This window comes from Dermacentor silvarum, unplaced genomic scaffold (assembly GCF_013339745.2).
Source record: "Dermacentor silvarum isolate Dsil-2018 unplaced genomic scaffold, BIME_Dsil_1.4 Seq923, whole genome shotgun sequence".
In the NCBI taxonomy this organism is placed as follows: domain Eukaryota; kingdom Metazoa; phylum Arthropoda; class Arachnida; order Ixodida; family Ixodidae; genus Dermacentor; species Dermacentor silvarum.
The window spans coordinates 64,418-84,876 of NW_023606974.1; the positions used below are offsets into that span (position 1 = coordinate 64,418).

Here is a 20,459-nt window from a genome sequence, read left to right on the forward strand (position 1 = left end):
GAAGTGGACAAAGTGGGCCACGTACTGAAAGGCATAGCCGACGACGCATTCAATCTGCTACTGTGTAAGAACTGCTCAACGGTGGAGTCGGTCATCGCTGAATGTCGTCGTTTTGAGCTGGCCAAAAGTCAACGTATCACTCACCGCTTCGACCGACTTCCTAATACGGCTGCCACGTCCTCCTGCGAAGGTTTAGCCACGCTTCGGCAAGCGCAAGCTCCAGAAAACGTCACCAGGATCGTCCGTCGAGAACTCGAGGCCATGGCACCCGTTACACCTCATGACAATATGCAAAGCAACAACCTGGCTCCGATTTCGCTAATTCAGGCCGTGGTTCGCCAAGAGGTCGCGAATATGGGCATTTTACCCACCTTTGATAACGGTCATACTGCTACCAACCCGGTCGCCCCTGTCGTCGCTGCTGCAAGACCGAACACGACCTTCAGGCCACGTTATCGAAATCCAGCCGATTGGCGCACACCTGATGACCGGCCCATCTGCTTCACGTGCTCTAGGATTGGACACATCGCCCGCCATTGCCGCAGCCGCTGGCCCACGTCCTATCGCCCAAACACTTACAATCGCCCGGACCATGCACCATATGCCCCGTCGTTCCGTCCTGAGGCCTCGAGTGCTGAACGTCCTCCTAGGGAAAACCGGATCAGCCGCTCACCATCGCCCCAGCGCCGTCAGTCCCGCTCGCCCCAACCTCGCCGCTCTCGGTCTCCCTTTGGCCACCTCTCGGAAAACTAGCCAGTGCAGCCCCCGGAGGTGACGCTGCATTTACGACCCGGCCTGAAAATCCTCTGATTGTCCCTTATACCCGATGCAACCTTCTTGAAGTTCTGGTTGATGGTGTGGCAGTTACCGCTCTTGTTGATACCGGCGCACAAATTTCTGTAATGAGCTCGAGCCTCCGGCGCCGCCTCCAGAAAGTCCTGACGCCCGCGACTTCACCTACCGTCCGAGTAGCCGACGGGAGTACACCTGCCGTACTTGGAATGTGCACTGCACGCATCACTATTTCTGGTCGCCACACATCTGTTCTTTTTGCTGTTCTAGAACAGTGCCCCCATGACCTCATCTTGGGAATCGACTTTCTGTCCACTCACGCTGCCCTTATCGACTGCTCCGCGGGCCTTCTCCGGCTAGAACTTCCTTCGTGCCCCGACAACGTTGATGCCGGCCCACCCCGGCTACGCTCCGTCGAGTTTCTTCGACTGCCTCCGCAAGCCGCAATATACGTCCAGCTGTCAGCCTTTCCGCCCCTACCCGACGGCGACTACGTTGCCTGCCCTATTCCTGAGGTCGCCATGACACGCAACGTCGCGCTACCCTATACGGTGGTGACAGTTAGAAACAACGGCACCGCCTTTCCCATCCTCAATTTTGGCTACTCGACGCAAGTTCTTCCTCGCGGCATATCACTCGCTCATCTGACCCCATTGGCCGGCCACACGGTTTCTGCCTTGACCACAGAACCTCCACCGGATTTTTCACCGCCGTCGTCGCAGTCAGGTTCGTCCTGCGACCACTTCGCCCGCATGATATCAGGAGACCTCGCTCCGGCACAGTCCGCTGCCCTTCGCCGCGTGCTGGTTTCCTACCAGGATATCTTTGACTTTGGCGACCGTCCTTTGGGCCAGACTTCCGTCGTCACCCACCGCATTCATACCGGCGATGCGAGTCCTATTCACCGACGGCCTTACCGTGTGTCAGCTCCGGAGCGTGCTGTCATCCAACAGGAAGTGGAGAAAATGCTGGGCAAAGGCATAATTGAACCCTCATGCAGTCCTTGGACCTCTCCCGTCGTACTCGTGAAAAAGAAGGACAATAGCTGGAGATTCTGTGTAGACTACCGCCACCTTAACCAGATTACCAAGAAGGATGTGTATCCTCTCCCGCGTATTGATGACGCGCTGGACTGCTTGCATGGCGCCAGATATTTCTCTTCCATCGACCTGCGCTCAGGATACTGGCAAATCGCTGTGGACGACCAAGACCGCGAGAAGACCGCCTTCGTGACTCCTGATGGCCTCTATCAATTTAAAGTGATGCCTTTTGGCCTATGTAACGCCCCTGCTACTTTCGAGCGCATGATGGACTCTCTTCTTCGAGGCATCAAGTGGTCCATATGCCTTTGCTACCTGGACGATGTTATCGTTTTTTCGACTACGTTTGAGAGCCATCTCACTCGCCTGTCCACCGTCCTTGATGTTTTTCGCCGCGCTCGTCTTCAGCTTAACTCGTCGAAATGTCGCTTTGGGCACCGTCAAATCTGCGTTCTCGGCCACCTTGTTGACGCTGCAGGCGTGCAGCCAGACCCTGACAAAGTCCGCGCGGTTAGTCAGTTCCCTACTCCACGGTCGGCCAAGGATGTCCGCAGTTTTCTTGGCCTGTGTTCATACTTCCGTCGTTTTGTCCAGAACTTCGCGGAAGTGGCCCGCCCTCTAACTGGCCTACTCAAGAAGGACGTCGTTTTCACTTGGGGTCGTGACCAAGCGGACGCCTTTTCATCGCTCGTTGCCATCCTAACGAACTCACCTGTTCTAGCACATTTCGACCCGTCAGCCAGCACGGACGTTCGTACCGACGCCAGTGGCCACGGTATAGGCGCCGTCCTTGCACAACAGCAGCACGGCCTCCACCGCGTGGTCGCCTATGCAAGCCGCCTTCTGTCGCCATCGGAGCAAAATTACTCTATCACAGAACGCGAGTGCTTAGCACTCGTCTGGGCCATCGCAAAATTCCGTCCGTACCTGTATGGCAGGCACTTTTCAGTTATTACAGACCACCATGCGCTTTGCTGGCTCTCCTCGCTCAAGGATCCCACTGGTCGCCTTGGCCGTTGGGCACTCCGCTTGCAAGAGTACTCATTTCCTGTTTTCTACAAATCTGGACGGCTTCACCAAGACGCTGACTGCTTGTCACGATACCCGGTCGATCCCCCTGATACACTGGAAGATGAATCTGACACCTTTGTTCTGGCCATTACAGACTTCGCCCACATAGCTGACGAACAGCGCCGCGACTCATCTTTGCGGCCTATTATAGACGGTCTCAACTCGCCACACCCTGACCCTTCCCTACGGATGTTTGCGCTCCACAATGACACCTTACACCGCTACAACGCCCGGCCTGACGGCGCTGAGCTCTTGCTTGTTGTCCCCGCGCATCTTCGCTCTACTGTTTTGCGCCAGCTTCACGATGCACCGACGGCCGGACACCTAGGCGTGTCACGCACGTATGATCGCATCCGTAGGCGCTTCTTTTGGCCTGGTCTCTACCGTTCTGTGCGACAGTACGTTGCGGCTTGTGACCACTGCCAGCGACGCAAGACTCCTGCCCTACTGCCTGCTGGCAGCCTTCAGCCCCTCGACATCCCTGATGAACCATTTTTCCGGGTGGGACTCGATCTTCTAGGGCCTTTTCCCATGTCAACCACTGGAAATAGATGGGTTGCAGTCGCTACTGACTACGCTACGCGGTACGCTGTTACACGAGCACTTCCCACCAGCTGTGCTACTGATGTAGCCGATTTCCTTCTTCACGACGTCATCCTGCGCCACGGTGCTCCTCGTCAGTTAATCACGGACCGCGGCCTGCTGCTTCCTGTCTAAAGTGGTCGACGACATTCTTCGTTCTTGCAAGACCAATCACAAGTTCACCACTGCGTACCATCCACAGACAAACGGCCTTACTGAACGCCTCAACCGTACTCTCACAGATATGCTTGCTATGTACGTGTCTGAGGACCACCGAGACTGGGACATTAACTTGCCTTTTGTGACCTTCGCCTACAACTCTTCTCGTCACGACACAGCTGGCTATTCACCTTTTTATCTACTGTTTGGCTACGACCCACCATTACCTATGGACACCATACTTCATGCTCACGCAGACACATCCTCTGCCTATGCTCGTGATGCTCTTGCCCGTGCTGACATCGCCCGTCAGGTTGCCCGCGATCGCTTGTCGGCTTCACAGGTCAAACAAGAATGTCTCTATGACCGCCGACACCGGGAGGTGAACTTCCCTCCAGGATCGCTCGTCTTGCTGTGGTTCCCGTCACGTCGCGTTGGCCTATGTGAAAAACTTCTCTCCCGTTATGCTGGCCCTTACCGCGTCGTACGCAAAGTCACTAATGTGACCTATGAAATCGCTCCGCTAAATCCTACGTCGGCCTCTGCAACAATCGCGAGTGACATAGTCCATGTCTCGCGTCTAAAACCGTACCACTCTCAGCCCGGGCCCTAATTGCACCGGGACGGTGCTTCTGCCGCCGGCGGGTAATGTCACGAGCGGCGATCCTGTGGTCGGTGCTTGGACGATGACGACGACGACGGGTGGTTTTTCTGGTGTGCACGCGCTCCCCTGAACGATTGCTGCAGCGTTGTGCGCCTTACCCTGTAAATATATCCATTCTATTTATATTCTCCCCGTAACAATATATCCGCGTACGACTGTATCTCCGTCACCATATATATGGCATCGTATTGATCAGCTGTACAAAATACGTATCAGATTTAGTCACATTAACTTCCTTCAGCTCTTTCTGGCCTCACACATCCCTTGAATGGTATCGCCTCCCCCAAAAAATCATAAAGAGTACAAATAAACGCAAGTTTCATGCAACATCAACTACCGTACGTTGTGTAATCTGAATTTGTTACTTACTATGTTCCTTTTAAGTTCTTTGTAAGGTCAGGTAATATGGTATAATTGTAAAGCTGCCTTCGTCGTGCGCACTGAACTTTTTTTCACGTACCACCAGCTAAAATTATATGATTAGAAACTTACTTTTTAATCATTGCATTATTTGTTTAGCCTGCTCAACCCACTTCCTTCCGTAATGCCTTCGAGTGCTGACGGCGCAAATAAATAAATTATTAAACTGTAAAAAATATTTCTTGGATGAGAGGTGGTCACCTCCGGCAATGTTTCATCATCATCATCATACTATATTTATGTCCATGGCAGGACGAAGGCCTCGCCTAGCGATCTCCAATGACCCCTATCCGGCGATGTATAAAATATGCGCATTGTTTAAAGCTACATAGTTCAACACTACGTAGCTAGACTCAGTTATTCTTCTGAAATAACTAGTCAGTTGTTCCTCTTAGCCGCTTATTTTGTCTGTGCATGAAAGTCTCTCGTTTTATTTGCTCAAATGACAACCTAATTAACAAGCTTTGGAACTTATATCGCTTTGGTAAATAAGTTGCTATGTGTTTTTGGACTCACGCGCTAAAATAAAAAAAAAACGTACATTGCTTTATAAACGCAGTGAATGAAATTGCTGTGAAAAGACAGATGCGTGTAATACATTTGAGCTTTTCATTACATGCCTATAGTCAGGAAGTTCATGCAACCAAATGATTGTGTATTATGACATTCTCAAATTCCTACGGAATTTCCCCTATGTGGAGAAGCCAGTTTAACTGATTCACAATTCGACTTTGTGATGTTTCGACCATATATTTGATAGATAGAAATGTGCATGACCAATAGGAACATATGTTGGAGCCAAAAATTCTTAGCAGATTTTGCAAAATAATCTGTGTTTACCAACTGAACAGCATATTTCTACCCTGGAACAGATAGGAAATTGAAATGAATCGCATGCATAAAAGTTTGCAGTGCGAGTATTGTGAAGTACAGTTTCAGTTTTATTTCTTTCAATTTATGATATATGATAGTTGATGTGATGACTTCAATTTCCTGTTTTATGTTTAGGCTACTGACACTGCACAAACTATGTTTTTGTCATAACACGGAATACAGGCCCAGAGTGCGGCTCATAAACACATCGGGATAATGAGGTGTAACTTGTGGATACATTTCTCGCTATGGGTAATATAGGAGCCCCTTTCTCTCAAATATGTCTTGGTTGAGAGCGCGTGCGCTGAAAGTAGACTGATTGTCCGCGCTTTCCGTGCAGCTACCGAAGCTACTGTGACAGCCTTTCGCTGTTTAAAGGTTTAAGCCTTTCGATGCCAAGCGCCTAAATATACACAAACAACGCGCTTGTCCAGAACCAGAAAGGTCGCAAGCATGATGCGAAGGGAGGGATTACCCTTGTACGGGTTAGTTGCATCCTTGAGCAAAAAAGAAAAACCGGGGAGTGACAAGTCATTTTTAACGACGGGCTGTCGCTCTTATCGTTATCACAAATGACGACTTGCGGCAACGTACTGCGCTTTGTCGGGAAGCTGTTATGGTTCATTCTTTAGAAAGGGTACTTATTTTTTTCCGCAACGTAACTTACTTCATCGGGGCAGATTTTAGAACATAAAGGTCTTGGGTCAGGCGGTGGTACCTAGGTGACATGAACGCCCGAGAAAAATGGACTTGTACAGTCACTTTCTTTCGGAAGTGCTGATAACGTTGTAATTTTAACCACAATAGCACTTCGTACATGGTATTTTTCCTAACAGCTTAACAGAAGGCTAATCAGTTCTCATATTAATAAACTTATAACTTTTTACCAGAGACACTCTCAGATGACTTCAATATATTTACAATAAAGGGCTCCATAATTTCCACCATGGCTTTACGTAGGTACGTTGGCGCACTTCATGTAATAATCCCAGTCAGCCTACTCACATATAGCGCATTACTAATCACATCTACCATGGCCTCGGCTACATTCCAAGAAGCAATTTCCTACCTATTTTGATTACTTAAGACTCGGTAGGCTTAAGACAGGCCAAAATTCGAATAGGAATGCGTAGTATGGAATTAGTATGGAACCTACAGTGATCTAGAACGTATGCATTACACTCGATCGAGTCTGTCCAGAATTAGACAGTAACATTCATTTACTCTGACTATTCATCTATCATCAGTGTTAATAAACTAAACGCATGCCGTGCCGATCTTTCCCCCCACCTCACCCCAAATTCAGCTGGGCGCAGGCTACCACCCTGCGTCTGCTACAAACAAATACGTACCCTTCACTCGCCCGCCTTCACCTTATATTCCCTGAAGTCTACAGTACACCCAACTGCCGGTGCTGTGGCACTCACCCGGCTATGCTTCCGCATGTGCTGTGGGAGTGCCCAGCACTGTACACATACATTAACACCACGACCCCCTCGTCGAGGTTGCGTGAGGCTCTGCGGAACTCCGCCCTCGACGACCAAACCTGGGCGACCCAGCACGCCCGTGAGGCGGCGGCGAGGCAAGCCCTCGACGTCCGCTCATGGGAGGCTTAGGCCCAGCCATCATAAAGTGCTGGCTCTACAATAAATGTTTATTCCTCCTTCTGAGCTTCTATCGCTAGGTTTGCGTCGTGAAGTCGCCTGAGCTTGCACAAGTTCTGCAATTCTACGCTCCAATATCCCATCACCAAGAGCTCGTCGCTTGTCATCACGAATAAGCTAAAAAGCAATCTCGCCTTCAGAACGTATAGTCAGCGTCACAAGCTTTCGTACCCCGGAAGGTAAAAAATATTTATATTTCTGCGCCTTAGTCACGCATCGTAGTATTCGGATTTACAGCGTATACTGGTCTAGAGTAAACAAAACAAAAGTTTTGCATAGTTTTACTGGCTGCGGGGTAGCTGCGTTGAAAATGAACTTATTCGCAGAACCTCGGCCGCGTAAACTTTTGGCGGTGACTGTGCGATTGAACACCTGCATTTTCTTTATTCTGCACACAATTTTTTTTAATGAATGGCCTTCCAGTCAACGTCATGCAGTGCTTACACCTGGTTAATTTTCAGGACAGCAGACTCAGACATGACTTATTAAGTAGAAGAACTGAACTATTATGTAGCACGTCATTATTATCACCAATCAGGTGTAATAAATATGTAAACAAATAAAGGATAATAACATTGCCTATGAAATTTTACTAAAATCTCAGGACTACTTCAAAACGTCGCCTGTTCGTCTTGTGTACGTCCCTATACTTTCTAGCAAACTGAAAGAGAGAAATTCAAGGGTGAAATTGACATCTCTTGTGGCACCATGGCAGAAAAGGGAAGGTGTAGCTTAGTGGGCGCATATGAAAGGATCAGCTGCGATTGTGCTACTCACGCACAAGGAACGACATTTTTTAATTTTTTTACAGGCAGTAAAGTGATAAATGGTGTCCGTGGACGCTGGAGTGATCATGACAATACCACCGTACCGATATGGGTGATAAACGATTCTAATAAGGGAACATTTCTGCAAGCCTCACGGTCCTTTCTTATGTTTCTTCAATTGTCGAAACACGTTAAATTTAGCGTAGGAGAAAATTCTTACAGAAAACTGAAGAATTGTACCAGTAATTATATCATGGTGCTGCGATCTGATTCAGCAATAGAGTTAGTTAAGAACAGAACAGCAGAATGCCATAGTAACTTTGTTGATTCTAGCCGAAAAAAATGTCTTCTTGCAATGCTTTGTGGGCATAACTCAAAAAGGGTGTGGTCTGTGATTGGAATAGTTCTCTATTTTTACACGACAAACTACATTAACACGCCCCGGTGTCTTTTCGCATTATTTACAATACTCCTCTGCGTACGTCGTGGTAAAAGGATATGAAGACCTTTAGTATTTCGGGAATTTCGTGAATGTATATGGGAATGGTTCAAATGATAAGACACGTGCGCTGCATATTGAGGATAGAATGTTTATGTTTCGAGGTATTGGTTTGTACTAAGCAAAAAAGCTTGTGAAATAATTCGGACAGCCTTCATTTGCACCGAAGATCCGGTACGCAAAAATTATGCTTTGATATAATGCAAATATACTCAGTCAAATAGCTTCTGTATTCCTTTGTAAAAATACTACGTCTGGGGCTGCAGCCAAGTTTTCTACTTCTGCGTCTTTTAATTGCACTCACGGGAAGCTATTTATTTTTGCGGTACGTTTCAGGCTGAACAAAAGTCGCACAAACACGCCTTTCCATGACATAGCTGAATAGGCAAAAATATTTCTTAGTAATGTCTTCATAAATGTTTGCCTTAAGAAAGAAATTAACTTTGAAAACACAAAGTTGGGTTTATTGTCTAAAATACATTAACCTAAAGTGCAAAAGAAGTTTGGAAGCACGTTCGCATGTTCACGAAACCAGCCAGCTATTTTTTTAGGAAGACGTTGGTACAGTAGAAAGAAACGAAACAAGAACCACAACTAAATGACCTGCGTTTCGGAATATGCCATCTGGCGGGAAACGGCCAAACTAAGCAGCGACAAAGTGATAAAAAAAATAGCGGCGCCGCTGGCTTCGAACCTGCGAACTGCCAATCGTGGTATCAGCGATCCTAATCGGTGGTCGCGCAGAACGCTCGGCTATCGGTTGTAGTGCTGCCGGCGGCAAAAACTAGGTTTATATACGTACCACAATAAATTCTGCGACCTTGTTATGAAAACTGCGATTTTGGAACGACTTTTTTGCCATTTCAAGAGTTGCTGCTGCAACTAGCTGAAAGCCGAGTCATTGAAGTTGATAAATCCCCAATAATACGTCGATCGATGCAATAGGCTCATCGCAAATTGCTTTTTACTGGCCAAAAAAGCCTCCAAAATTTGGCCTTTTCCATAGACTCCCATACTTCGAACTTCGCCCGCAATTTGGAACGGGTTTTCTGTCGTAATTAATGGTACCGCTTGCATGAGATGTCGGGCTAAGCTCCTAGAGCCTATTTCCACGGTAATATTTTGAAAGATGGCTTCTATGATTAGTTATTTGGGAAAAACGACGCTCTCCCATAGAAAATGCGCATGTTTTCAGAGGCGGCCGCTAGAGGCGCTGTTCGGCGATGTCCCAGATTCCTGGTATTGATGCTGTAACTTGTCTTACGTTCTCAAGCTCTATGCGTTTACTTGGCCCCCCATGACGTTAGTCAGCTATAAAACAAAAGCTACCAGAAAGAATCATCCCCAGTCTGTTGACATCAGGTTTATTGCACAACGCTTAACTCCTTGGTTGAGCGAAGCGTTTAACAAGAAACGTGCGAGACGGTAGTAGCGACAACGCTTTGCACGACGTTTCTGTGCGGAACAGTACCAAAAACAGCACTAATGTGCAAATCCTTTTTTTATCATAGCAAGTGCATGTTTTGTTGGGGCATGTTTTCACTCACATCTTCGGTCGTATTGCTTACCTATTGGGTGATATTTTATCCTTAGTTTTTCCCTGTACTTCAACGGGACCTTATTTTTTTCTAGATTACACTCATTCCCATTTTTTTCTCCCGTAGAATATTTCGAAGCATTCCCTTGACGCGTGTGCTGTGCCATACCCCAGATTTCTTGGTCTGTTTCCGTCTGTAATCGTTAAAATTGACCTGCCCTATAAATTATAGGTGATAAAAATAACTGACGCTGTGTAGTAAAGTTCGCTTCTGTGATAAAGTCCGCCTTCTGCGTAGAACATATTCAAACAAGAGCAAGTTATTAGGTGTGCAGTGCAGACACGGCACAGTGGTGTGGTTCATCTGAACCGATAATGACGTCGTCAAAGAGACACGTCATGAATTTCTGCGCGATTGGCGTTTTGCTAATTTGTTGCAAGTTGAAAGCAGGCGTATTTGGTTAGCTTTATACGCTATATTTCGCTAGTAGTTACTCTGAGGTGAAGCAGTTAATTATTATATATATAGGGAGCAACCTACTAGCAACGACGGAAAGCACAGTGAGTCTTTTAGAAAAAGGTTCTGTAGAAACGATTGGTGAAGATTTTCTCTGTAGTTGAATTGCCGAATACTTTTGGAAAGATGTATGCTTTATTAAAGTAACAATGTGTCAGTGAGAATAGTTCGGCAGTCTTATTTTTGTGCCATTGTGTACTTTTATGTACAACAGAGCCGCTAATCATCACATCTGCAGTGATAGAAAAGACAGCTATGCGTATAAGCCAATTCGTCATGTCTCCAGCGGCATGACCGTTGGCTTGGAAGGTGACTGCCATCCCCTTCTGCCACCGGCGACGCCCTTCCGCATCCGTCACAGGGTGAGAGGGCGGCGCGAGTAGTGGAGGACTTCCCTTTCCAAGCGCTCCACCACAGCATGTATTCTTTCAGACGCCCCAAAACAATTTTGTGACAGGAGCTCTAAGGTTCGCGGTCGGCGATGAAAGCGCCCGTAACTCGGTTGCACGAAAGTATGCGCACTTTACAAAGGCGCTTTTGCAAAGGCGTGTAAGGTCCAACGACCCACCACCGGCTAACACGAAAATTGGCGAGGAAACCAGAAAAGCATTCCGCATTTTGAGGTTAATTTATCTGTCTCCATCCAGCATTCTTCATTACTTGGATAACTTCCGACCTTCTTAAAAATTTCCGAACACCGAAAGAAGGAAACAGAGCTCTGTGTCACTTGTTATGTGTGGACCTTTTGTACTATTACTGTTTTCCAGAAAAATATGTTTTATGCATATGACTTTTGAATTGATAATAATTGTTATCTTTACAATCTCTTCTTTGCTCAAGCTAAACTGCAACAATATTAATATAAACCAAATAAGTATATCGGCTATAACTAAAAGATATTATGGCACGAAATGCCGCGTCACTTTTCTCATCTTTGCAAAACAAAATATAGTAACGGCTACATTTCAATATGCAAAGATATGTGCACCCATTGCATCTGTTACAGTTATTTCAGAAAATGAGAGGTTTCATGCAAGAATACGCGATGAGACAGCCCTCTCTAAATCATCCTCAATATTTTCTCCTTTGTAGTGTACAAAGTTTGTTTCCCTATGTGTGCGCGACACGTTTTCAACGCTGCAGGCATGTACTTCTCTGTGCGTACGCAAAATGTTCGGCACTAACGGCCTGCCGTACTTTTTTCTATAAATTCAGGAGGGAGCCATGGCCTATTTCTTTACTGTAAGTACATTCCGCTATTTTTAATTTCTTCCAACGAGTTATTGGCGCCGCTCAGTGGCGTGACACTCTTTCTGAAATAGTTCTTAAAATTTCGGTTATCACTGCTAATGCAATGTGTCCCGCTTTAATATGCGCGTTTAAGAAATTTCCGAGAAGAATTCAATCATAAATTGTCCAAAACAAGGAAGGACAAATACATCACCGCCAGTGTAGCTCCTGGCTCGAGACATGCCCGATTCAAGAACGGCCTCAAAAAGACGTACGACCATTTTAGGAATCAATACAACCGACGACAACACGAACTCATGGATTGTTAAATATAACTGTAGCTCGAGCTCACGGCATTATGGTCTCTGTTACGCAGTATTCAGGTCGATTCAAAGTCGTTAACTATCGTTACAAACATGATGGACTTGTTTTAACCACACAGAAAAAGGGAATAGTCCCCGAAGTGGACATGTTCGATACTTCTGTGTAACAGTTTCTTCTGTCTTACAACAACCTACCCTGCCTCTTATATATTGCACGTCTTAGAAACAATACTAAGAAAGTGATCTGAAACGCAGTGTTAGAAAATGCGACCGAAAAATGTAATGAACTACACAAACCAAAATTGCCAGTGTGTGGAGCATTGCTATCCTTTATAGAGTTCGAGAGCGCTCGCCTTACCGCTTATAATACTTTCATAATTCGTTTGACATTCAGTATCATTCCGGGAGAAATTACAATCTTTTTTTGTGTTGTTTGCAAACCAGGTTAGCGTTATGGCTGTGCTCATAATTAATAAATGTCACGAAATTAGGTGACATAGTCTGTGAGGTCACCACCTTTGTCAGAATGCCACGAAAGATTGGGGATGGGAGGAATAAATTGTGCTTCGTTTATAGATTAAAGTATCAAACAATTCACGTGGATTGAAACACATTTCGCTAGTGAACTCAGTCACAAATATCAGGATTTCAGGCTCCAAATAGAAAGAAAAGCCGTGTGTTTACATATAAAGGTTGCTTTGTGCCAATACAAAAGGATCTGTTGGCATTTAGAAAATAATTTGTACGAAAGTGTTACAAATTTCGGCTATAAAAGGACTCGTAAGAGATAACTTTACTAGTTAGAGAATTGCTCCGTAGAAGCATGCAGATCTCCAATATTCACACAAAACAGATTGTCCACAACCCGATGCCAGTGTTACGGTTGTTTTATGAGATTACGCAGTATAACATAGCAGCTGTCATAGACGTGTCTTTCCCTAACAACAATCGGTAGGGACCCTTTAACAAATCAGTTGGGTCCCAAAATTGTGTACTTTCTAATTGTATAGCTTATTTATGTTAAATAAACTTTCAAACTTTCAAAAAAAGTTGCTTGCAGAAGAGCACACCATGGAAAGATGCATTTGAAAAGCTTACCGCAATCACTTTTCGTGTGACGTCAGGTAGACAGTGATTAAAGAATGGGGTGTCTCTCAGCTCTTTCACATTGTCGCTTTATCATCCCCGTCCTTTCGCGCTGCTAGACTTTCATCACAATCTGAAACCAATCAGATGATCTGCGAACCACAGCAAACGTCCCATTGTAAATAATGTTTCGCAGTTTCGCCGCATTATCACGAAGTACTTCTTGGATGCCATTTCCCTTTTTCTCCCTGCCAGCTTTCGCTTAGTTCGCCGAGGAGAATCAAGCAGTAATGACAGGCCACATTGTACTAGTGAAATATAACAAGAAATGAACACACACACAAGAAAGGAGGTCACGGAAAGGCACTCTAAATGAGGCGACATAAAACCGTATATTTATGCCACAGAAGAAAAGTGAGGAGCAGTAAGAACGGAAATTCAAGTGAAAATAAACACGAATACGAGAGAATGTCAAGACGGCTCGCGCAGGAATAATTTGCACGTGGGCTCTGTAATTAATATGGTTTGCTCAACGTCTCTTGCATGAAGTTAGCACTTGGCCTTCGATACCTTCCTTCTAGGTGTCAAATTTCCCACTTATAATGTTCGATAGCACATACTGGACTAATAGCAATTCGAAGATATACCTTTTTACGCGTCCCATCCACTTGTCATCGCGCAAGTTAGGATGCCTCAGTGCAAGAGCGACCTATAATCTGAAACTGTTATTTTAAAGACTTGGCAACACTGAAATAGCTTCATTCCAGACCCTGAGCTGCTGCGGTCTGTCACCACAATTTGCTTAATTAAAGCTGTTTGTTCTGTAATTCCCCGTCTATAATGCCTTTACGACGCTGAGAGTGAATAAATTAAAAGAAAAGGAGTAATAAGTCACATGGAATGGATTTAACGGTTTCTACTATGTTAGCGACCGTCTACGCTGATTTCATATGATGGATGCGTACTCAAGCTTGGAACGTACGAGTGTTTTGTACAGTAGTAGCTCAAAAAATTCCGGAACGGCACGGCACATGCTGCGAAAAGAAAGACTCATTCTATTACTTTTGTTAGTAACACGCTCATGTTAAAAAAATTGAGATTTTCTGCATGTATCAAAAGCAGGATAATACCATTGTCACTGAAGTCCTTATTTGCGGCTTGTAGGGCCTTGTGTTTTTGTTCGTGATTTCAAGATTCGTAAGCCATTCTAACGCTGGCCATTTAAAAAAGGCGCACCTAAAAAAGGCACACCAACTAAAATTTCTGTAAGGGGCACCAAGTGAGGAAGGATTAAGCAATCATTTTCGCCTGTGAAGGCAATCAACGGCCGAATTTACATCAGGTTTTGTTATGTCCAAGCTGTAGTTAGAATTTTCTAGACACCGTAATATAACCAACAACAAAAACTCGACGTTATATATATTGTAATGAAGCAGAGCCGCCCCTGGGTATGTGCCGACTGAAGAGGAAGATGAAGGACCGTGCCGTGATCGCGAAAGAACCCCGTGCTACAAACAGCCCTTGTAGTGCCTACCTGTACCTAGCGTTCTTACAACGTTATCGAGGACAATAAACCTCGTCGCATTTGGTGGAGGTTGCTGAGATCCTTCGCCTCATCCTGGAGCTGCGCACTCGAACCCTGCCAACACCAACACGATCGTCCTGCACTATACCTGATCCAGCCACTTCGTCGCCTACGCCACCGGCTGCCACTGTCGTCTGCGCCGGCGTCCCTCTTCATCGCGATCCACCCTAATTCAGTGGGACCGCCGAACACGACCTGGAAGCCTGGATATCATCGTACGAACGTGTAAGTGCCCATAACAAATGGCACGACCAGGCTAAGCTGTCCTATGTGTCCTTCTACCTCGCCGACGTAGCCAAACTGTGGTTCTTCAACCACGAATCAGACTTTTCAAGCTGGTCAGCATTTAAGACCCTTTTTGCCGAAGTGTTTGATCGCCCCCCCGCTTTGCGTAAGCTACGCGCTGAACAGCGTCTGCGCCATCGCGCACAGCAGCCTGGAGAGACATTCACCAACTACATCGAGGATGTTCTCGATTTGTGCAAGCGGGTAAATCCCACCATGTCAGAGGATGACAAGATTAAACATATCCTCAAGGGCATAGAGGACGGCGCATTCCAGATGCTGCTGGCAAAAAGCCCAACGAGCGTATCCGTCCTTCCTAACCTATGTCAGAGCTTTGGCGAGCTGCACCGCCAACGTTCCATCGCTCGCCAAAACATTCAGCTCGCCGATTCCGTCTCGAGCATTGCGGTTTCTGCCGACCTTCTGCCCAACTCGACCCTATCGCAACATATAAAAGATTTTATTCGTGAAGAGGTGGCCAGGCAGCTATCGCTGCGGCCTCACAGCGATTGACCTTCGGCAGCTTTGACTCCAACGCTACAGCAAGCCATCCGCAATCAGATATCGGAAGCGCTTCCTGCAGCTTCTACAACCTCCCCAACCAATCCTATGAGTGTGCCGCTGCCATATGCCAACTTTCCCACTCACCCTACGTCGCTGCCGCTCAGTTACGCAGCCGTAGTTGCACGGCCTCCTCCGCCGCCAGCTGCCTTTTCATCGCCCATGCATCCGGCTTCATTTCCAGTTGCCCGACCGTCACCGCAGTTTTTTCGTCCAACCTCGACGTGGCGCACTGAAGACAACCGGCCTATCTGCTTCGCCTGCGGCATTGCTGGCCATGTGGCGCGCTTCTGTCGCCGCCGCACCCCAACAACGCCCACCACCTTTGAAATGCCCACCTACGCACCACAATACGTCGCCGCGTCTCCATTTTCACCGATACGTCTTGAAACTGATCGCCGATCAGAAACTCGTCGTTCCCCTTCCCCTCGTCGGCGTTCGATTTCGCCCCTGCGTCGTGGAGCTCCCACTGAAGCGGGAAACTGACTGGTGGAGTTCCTGAGGCAAGAACTGCTAATACGTCGACGTTCTCAAGACCTCCATCTTCGCCGCAAAATGTTATTACCGTTTTTGTAGAGGGAGTACCCGCAGTTGCGCTAGTCGATACCGGCGCCGCCGTTTCCTTCATTCACGAGAACCTTCATCGCAAACTCCGAAAAGTGACTACAGCTCCCTCTGGCCTGGTGCTCGCCACTGCCAGCGCGCACCTAATTCACCCTTCAGCTGTATGCACGGCCCGTGTTGTCATCAATGAAGTTCTGTACATAATCGAGTGTTTCGTGCTACCATCGTGCTCTCACGACCTCATCCTTGGTTGGGATTTTCTGTCACGTCATCATGCTGTCATTGACTGTTCGCGTACAGAAGTTTCGCTTTTACCACTACGTGAATCATTGCTGACCGGCTCTCCTCGCGTTGCCGATAAACTCAATGTTGATGCCGACACAACCATACCCCCTGAGTCGTCGATGGCTGTTGTCCTGTCGTCTGCTGCCGACTCAGACGCCACTGTAGTGTTCACGCCGTCCGATGTGTTTCCTCAGCGCAAGGGCATCGTTCTTCCGTTTGCCGTGCTCACTATAACAGCTGGGTCAACTGTTATGCTGGTCACCAACTACTACTAGTACCCGATCAGCCTACTGCGTGGAGAGACCCTAGGATACTTGCAGGCGGTTGACTACGTTGACGATCTCGATGTTCCTACCGACTCCCACCGTTACGTTGACGCCATCGCTTCTGTCTCAGACTCATCATCTTCAGTGTGTTTTGACAACGCCATCGACCCTGCTCTTTCCCCATCTCATCGCCGCCAACTTCTCGCTCTCCTTCACAAGTTTCTTTCTTCTTTCGACTGCCATCAGACGTCATTGGGCCATGCCACCGGTGTTTCTCACACCATCGACACCGGTTCCCACTCCCCCTTGCGACAACGCCCGTATCGTGTATCGGCCAAAGAGCGACGAGTCATCACAGAGCAAGTGTACGACATGCTCAAACGTGAAGTCATCCGTCCTTCTCAAAGTCCTTGGTCTTCACCTGTCGTGTTGGTAAGAAAAAAAAGATAGCTCCATTCGTTTTTGTGTCGACTACAGACGCCTAAACAAGATAACAAGAAAAGACGTTTATCCACTGCCTCGAATCGATGACGCTCTCGACTGCTTGCAAGGCGCAGAATATTTCACTTCCTTGGATCTGCGCTCCGGGTACTGGCAAGTTCTAATGGCCGAACCTGACCGTCCGAAAACCGTATTCGTTACACCCCATGGCCTCTACGAGTTTAATGTCATACCCTTCGGGTTGTTCAACGCACCTGCTACTTTTGAGCGTATGATCGATACCATCCTTCGCGGCCACAAATGGAAGACATGTCTATGTTACCTCGACGACATCGTCGTCTTCTCAACCAATTTTCCGACACACCTCGCTCGCCTGCATGACATTCTGACCTGTCTCGCCTCTGCCTGCCTACAGCTCAACCTCAAAAAGTGCCGTTTTGCTGCAAGCAAGTTAACCATCTTGGGTCACGTAGTCTCAAAGGACGGCGTCCTCCCGGACCCAGACAAGCTCCGCGCCGTTGCAGACTTCCCTACGCCCACGTCTATCAAAACCCTCAGAAGTTTATTGGCTTATCTTCGTATTTTCGTCGCTTCGTACGCAACTTCGCATTCATCATGGCGCCCTTGACAAGTTTACTTTCCGACAGCAACGGCATAGCAGCGTGCTCACCTGAATGTGATGTGGCATTTCAGCATTTGCGCCACTTGTTGACCTCACCACCAATTCTTCGCCATTACGACCCTGCTGCTCCTACGGAAGTTCACACTGACGCCAGCGGAGTTGGCCTTGGTGCGGTCTTAGCGCAACGGAAAGCTGGCTATGACGAATACGTCGTCGCTTATGCTAGCCGTACTCTAAAGAAAGCAGAATTGAATTACTCAGTGACAGAAAAGGAGTGCCTGGCGATCATCTGGGCACTAAGCAAGTTTCGTCCATACCTTTACGGCCGTTCTTTCGCCGTAGTTACAGACCACCATGCCCTTTTTTGGCTTTCTTCCTTGAAAGACCCGTCGGGACGCTTAGGACGCTTGGTGCTTCGCTTGCAAGAGTACGACATCCGCGTCATGTACCGCTCCGGTCGCAAGCACTCCGACGCTGATGCGCTCTCCCGCTCTCCACTGACGCCTGACTTGGCGTCTTTGTCAGACTCCGCGTCCACCCTGTCACCATTGACCATCACCGACATGCACACAGAGCAGCGCAAGGACCCAACACTTGCAATGTTACTTGACTACCTTGCCGCTCCATCTGATGTCCCTTCGACACGAGCACTGCGTTGCCAAGCAACCCACTTTTCCGTGCGAGACAACATTCTATATCGCCGCAACTATATGCCGGACGGTCGGAAATGGCTCCTTTCTATACCTCATCATATGCGCTCTGACATCTGCGCATCTTTCCACGCAGATCCCCTAAGCGCTCATGCCGGCGTCCTCAAAACTTACACAAGGTTGCGTCAGCGCTATTATTGGCGAGGCATATACCACTTTGTGCAAAAGTACATTCAGGCTTGTACTACTTGCCAACAGGACAAGACACCTACACACCGTTTCACAGGACCATTACAGCCTCTACCATGCCCGGCTCGTCCGTTCGACCGCGTCGGCATCGACCTCTACGGCCCGCTTCCATGCAGCGGGTGTGGAAATCGGTGGATTATTGTCGGCGTAGATCATCTTACTCGCTACGCTGAGACTGCAGCTCTGCCGGCAGCGACCGCCCGTGAAGTTGGGTTTTTCATCCTTCGCAATTTTGTTCTTCGCCACGGTGCTCCCCGAGAACTACTGAGTGATAGGGGCCGTGTCTTCTTGTCGGAGGGTGTCGAAGCCCTCCTCACGGAGTGCAGGATCATCCACCGAAAATCGATCGCATAGCATCCCCAAACCAACGGCCTGACCGAACGGTTCAATCGCACACTTGGCGACATGTTGCGGATGTATATTTCATCCAACCACTCCAACTGGGACACCGTACTCCCCTTTGTCACGTTCGCATACAACACCGCGACGCAAGCGACTACCGGCTTTTCCCCGTTTTTCCTTGTGTATGGCCGAGAACCTTCCTGCCCTTTGGACACCATACTGCCATACCAACCTGATGCCGCAGAGTACAATCCACTTTCCGAAGTCACCAAGTATGCGGAAGATTGCCGTCAGCTGGCACGTTCCCTCACTAGCGAGACTCAAAAACGTCAAATGACACGACATGACCATACTCATCAACCACCACCCAGCTTTGCTCCCAGTTCGCTTGTTTGGCTTTGGATACCAGCCCACATTCCTGGCCTCTCTTCCAAACTCCTGGCGCGTTATCACGGTCCGTACCGTATCATCAATGCCACTTCACCGGTCAACTACATCGTTGAGCCGCTCACAGTGTCACCAGACCTGCGTCGTCGTGGGCGAGAAACAGTACATGTCAACCGCCTGAAACCGTATTACGACCCACTCATCTTCTCTGTGCCCTGAGTCGCCAGGGTGGCTATGCTTCGCTCCCGGGGCATTGTAATGAAGCAGAGGCGCCCCTGAGTATCTGCCGACTGAAGAGGAAGACGAAGGACCGTGCCGTGATCGCGAGAGAACCCCGTGCTACAAACAGCCCTTGCAGTTCCTACCTGTACCTAGCGTTCTTACAACGTTATCGAGGACAATAAACCTCGTCGCAATATATATATATATATATATATATATATATATAACTCAATGTTCAGAGTAACAGTGTTCGTTCTGTGAACTTATTTTAGAATCAACTTGCCAACGTGTTCTTTTTTTTTTTACAGCGCTGCCAGATCAGGCAAATTCATAATGCCGCGACAGCCTGTGATCCCAACGCCCATGACCACAGCGGTTCGCAGCCGAGCTGGTGGCAGGGCCTATTCCCTGGATTTGGCTCTTGGTGCAGCCCTCTCTGGTTTTGAAGAGACACAGTTGAATATGGGGAAAGATTCCAGCCATCAGTGCGAAAACAACATCGCAAAATAAACATTGTGCAGCCTCTCCTACCAACTTGCCTCTCCAGCTGCCTGCGTTTGCATCTGGCCTTATTTCGTGTGTGGCGTGAAACCTTTCGTCTGTTTCCTGATTTCAATATGTTCCATTACACGTATGTCTCATTGGGAACAAGACTTCTTGTGCCAGCAGGCGCGCTTTGAAAGCCGTAGCCTCGATCTGCTACCCCATTCTCCGCTACACACCCTAAATGATCGTGCGCGCATACAAACAGGCCAGGATACCGTATCACGACTGAA

General features: G+C 47.7%; 1 long non-coding RNA gene across 1 annotated transcript; it reads left to right on the forward strand.

The window, feature by feature from the left end:
* Positions 1–11,713: 11,713 nt before the first annotated feature.
* LOC119435804 (uncharacterized) lies at positions 11,714–20,249 on the forward strand. The gene is made up of 2 exons (XR_005188896.2): positions 11,714–11,827; positions 19,992–20,249. It is a non-coding gene; the product is annotated as an uncharacterized LOC119435804 (long non-coding RNA).
* The last annotated feature ends 210 nt before the right edge of the window (positions 20,250–20,459 follow it).